This window comes from Diceros bicornis, chromosome 14 (assembly GCF_020826845.1).
Source record: "Diceros bicornis minor isolate mBicDic1 chromosome 14, mDicBic1.mat.cur, whole genome shotgun sequence".
Classification (NCBI taxonomy): Eukaryota; Metazoa; Chordata; class Mammalia; order Perissodactyla; family Rhinocerotidae; genus Diceros; species Diceros bicornis.
The window spans coordinates 66,852,387-66,856,351 of record NC_080753.1 but is presented as its reverse complement, the minus strand read 5'-3'; the positions used below and the strand labels follow the sequence as shown (position 1 = coordinate 66,856,351).

Genomic DNA, 3,965 nt, shown 5'->3' with positions numbered 1-3,965 from the left:
TTGGAGGGTGAAGGGGCTCTGGAGGGTTTCTGAGGCATCATTGTGAATGATGAATGTGGGGGCTCTGGGCCAAGCTCTCATCAGGCCCAGGGCTGGTCCCGCTGTAGCTGGGCTCCACATCTCTCTTCAGCCTCTTTCGGTCAACAGCCTCTCAAGGGACAGATGGCCTCTCTTGAGTGTGTGCTGAGGAGAAACTGTAAGAAGGAAGCCAGCCAATAAATGTGCATGCCACAGATCCTGAGGGATAAAGTCACCCACGGAAACGCCAGTCTTACCCAGCCGGCCCTGGCTGGGCAGAGGGGGTCTCATCGCCAGCATCTACAGCAGATGTGTTTGCATCTCCCAGGCTGCCACACACTGTGGAGGCCACATTGTCTCCTGGAGTTCCTTCCAGAGACTCTGTGCCCGCGCCTGACTGGTGGCTTCCTGGGTGGCACTGGGTGCGGGTTCGCCCTGCAGAGAGGCTCGCTTCAACTTGCGGGACCCTGGCTGGGCCCTCAGGTTTTCCCTCAAGGATGAGGATGAACCTGAAGCTCCTTTCCCATCTGCTTGACTCGCATGTTCCTTAGGTCCCCGGCGGCTATCTTGGTGTCATTTCTCCTGGGTGGCCACGGCCTTCAGCTCCTCCTTCTCAGTCAGGTGGAAGTTGGAGGGCAAGGCCGTGGGCTTGAGCACGTAGTACTGATCCTCCAGCCTGTCCAAGAGTTTTTTTTGGTGAAATGTTCACTACAGATGAAAGAACGCTTAGTAAGGTCCAGTCATCCCTGTGAACAGCTTTTAGACACTGGACCAGAAGTTTTGAGCCCTTTATGTGGAGCCTGCAAGGATACATGAAAAAGTAATTAAAAAGAAAGAATTAAATGTCTCCCCCTAAAATAATCAACTATAAAAGCAAAACAAGTGTTTTTGGGAACACCCACACTTAGGAACTTTGCCCATTTAAACCTTTAGGAAATATGTAAGGAACACCTCTGCTTGCAAGTTATTACTGGAATAGAAAGATGAAAGACCCACTGTCTACCTTAAGGAGCTGACCATCTGTAGGGCAGAGAAGGAAGGAAGGTGAAGACCTCATCCCAGGCTCTGGTAAGTGCCCTGTAGGGCCACAGATGCTCGGGCAGAGAGCACAGGATGACACCAAGACAACAGGAAAGGCTTCAGGAAGCCTCAAAAATAGTTCCTAGAAGCTCATGGTTGTCCAACCCTCCTGCTGTCCCTGGGATGCAGGACTTTGGGTGCTAAAACGGGGAGGGTTGGTCCCCCTATTTCAAAGCCAGGCCAGGTGTCGGCCAGCAGAGCCTCCCAGGCACTCAGCAGGGCCCCTGGCCCCAGCTCTACTCAAGCAGCTGAGGATGCGGGACCGCCGCCAAGAGGAGGTCAGCCCCAAGAGCTGTGGTTCGTTGTTCCTCTTGTCCTTCCACTACCAGGAGGAAAGCTGCTTCCTGTACCAAGCAACCAGCCCCTGAAATGTACTGACCAAGACACTTCATAATCTTTTCTCCTCATTAAGGTAAAATCTCTATTTAGCGAAAACTATGCACATGGGGACGTAGGGGGTCTCTCTCTCGGCTTTCTTCTCCTCTTGAGTTCATCTAACCCCCATGAGGCCGCTGTGGATACTAGGTCCTCAGGGAGTTCCAAGCAACCTGACCTTCTAACATTTCTCAATGTTTTGTGACGAGTTACCAAAGGACCCCCACCTCTTTTGCCCTCAGATCACGTTAAACAATGACATATGCCAAGAGCAACCTTCTCTGCAGTGTTTTGCCTCATTCTCAAAAACAGTAACAAATCTTTTGGGACACAGACTCTGAAGGAAACTGTCAAGAAAGCATGTTGTCTGACCTCTGAAACAAGCTCACATTACTAGTTCTTTGGATAGATTGTAACAACTTCCGACTTAAAAAAAACCGCTGTTAACTTTGAATAAGACTAAAGACAACAAGTAGCATTCAGGTCTTTAAAAATTCAATAACAACCTGCAACATGAAACAAAAGGATCTGCCAAGAGGTTTTCAAAGTAAAATATCTTCAGTGCACTGTTCTGAGACCTCCATTGCCGAGTCCGCAGGAAAGGACTCACTCAACTGGCTGAATTCCAGAAGCCCTCATGAAGGGAGCCAGGCCAAGGGGAAGGCAAACCTCTCATCATGCTGTGGGAGCCCAAGGAAGAAGTGAAGAGAGGAGCCCCTTCCCTGAGTCCCCAGGGTAAGCCTCCCAGTGAGGAGTGGGCCGCAACCTCCTCCACCCAGGATGCTGTCACATGCAGAGTCTGCAGAGTCAGACGCCTCTCCAGGACTCACCTCCAGTGCAGAGCCACCTTTCCCTGCACTGCCAGGACCCTTCTAGCAACAGAGCATCTGAGAGGCGTGTCCCTTTGGAGGTAGAAGCTGCATCTGCTCAGCCACATTCCTGATCGCAGAGATCAAGGCAGGCTCCCTGCCATCAAAAGAGCAGAAAAGTCACGGCAAATGCAAGAAGATAGTGACCTAAGAAAGCGTGTTTCCAGAATACCCCGTTTCTTGACATTGTTGGCCCCAGCCTGAATCAGTGGAGAGCAGAGTGCCCAGGGGGTGGGGGTGACAGTGTGGTGGAGGCCATAAGGTGGACGCCAGTAGCCATGGGATGGCCGCAGTGGCCCGAGGTGCCGGGAACAGAGACAGTGGCACAGACCAAGGCCACATAGCGCCTGGTGCTCACTCACCCGCTGGACCGGCCCCAAGGCCCCAAGCACAGAGTGCTGCCTGGCTTGGGCTGGAACACCAGGGGGGCTGACTGGGCGGCAGCAGCTGGTTACCTGTGGAAGGAGATGGCTGTTTCTCCTCATTGCCCAGTGGTGGGATCAGTTCACGGCAGTGCAGTGATCACCATCCTGGGCCTCAGGCTGTCATGCTGCCAGGCTCAGGCCCCCTCCTCTCTGTCCCACAGTGGGACTGCCACAAGAGTAGGGCTCAAAGCGACACTGTGCAGCAAGTGGGAGCTGGCTCCCGGGCCCCAAAGGATGGCAAGATGGCGGCGTGTGCCCACCTGTCCTCCGTAAAGCAAGATGGCCACGTCTGTGGGCCTAGGAAAACTGCTGCCTGATGCACCCACCCTGGGGTCACACTGCCAAAACGCGTCTGTTCCGCTGCCCTGATGGGTCACTGCTGCGGTATTCATAGCAAATGACCCAGACCGAGGGGGTGGGAGAATGTGGCCGGCCCTCCGAGAGGGGCCCCGCCGGACGCCAAGATGGCGACTGATGCACTTCCACCCGCACTTCTGGCCCTACCCACGTTGCTCACCTGGATTGGCCTCAGCGGCTGAGCATCACATTGTCCTCATTCTCCTGGGCAGCGGGGAGAGGGACGCGGGTAAGTGCACCTGCACCGGTCGGCATGGAACACTGTGCTCGCCTGGGCCCTTAGCAGCTGGGACTGGCTGGCGCAGTTTGGGGCGGGGCCGTTGTGAGGAGTGGCTCCTCAGGCAGAGCAGGTGGGGACAGCTCCCATAGTGAGACCCGTGCATCTGACAACCAGGTCCCTGTGGGTCTGGACGTTCTTTCCATCCAGCCTTGGTGCTCTGGTGCTGGCCTGACAAGCCCATGGCTGCTGGGGCGGGAAGGGCAGCAGGGAGTCAGGGAGGGGAGGGGGGGCACTGGGTGAGTCTGGGGCAATGGTTCTTGGGAAGCTTTTTCCTTCCCCGCCAGGACTTAAGAAGTGGAAGCTCTCTAACTCCTCTGTAGTTATGATGTAGGCTGGAGGGGAGGGACATATTCCAATGCTCACAACACATGCATGTTTTTGTTGACTGATAGGTCATTCCAACTTCTTTTTCTGTGATGAGAAAGAGAAACAATCCATCTCGCTGGGCCTTAACTTCTCGGGGTCCTAATACAATGTGTTCGGGGAGCAGGGATGGGGTATTGGTGCTTTGGTCAATACTAGTGTTGGGCAGGAGGGAGCATCCTCCTCTGCCCTTTCCCT

General features: G+C 54.4%; 1 long non-coding RNA gene across 1 annotated transcript; it reads right to left on the bottom strand.

Moving 5' to 3' along the window:
• Positions 1 to 763: 763 nt before the first annotated feature.
• Positions 764 to 3,529, bottom strand: LOC131414206 (uncharacterized). Its single transcript, XR_009222157.1, has 3 exons — positions 3,285 to 3,529; positions 2,304 to 2,439; positions 764 to 818 (listed from the first exon to the last, which is right to left on the bottom strand). It is a non-coding gene; the product is annotated as an uncharacterized LOC131414206 (long non-coding RNA).
• Between the last annotated feature and the right edge of the window lie 436 nt (positions 3,530 to 3,965).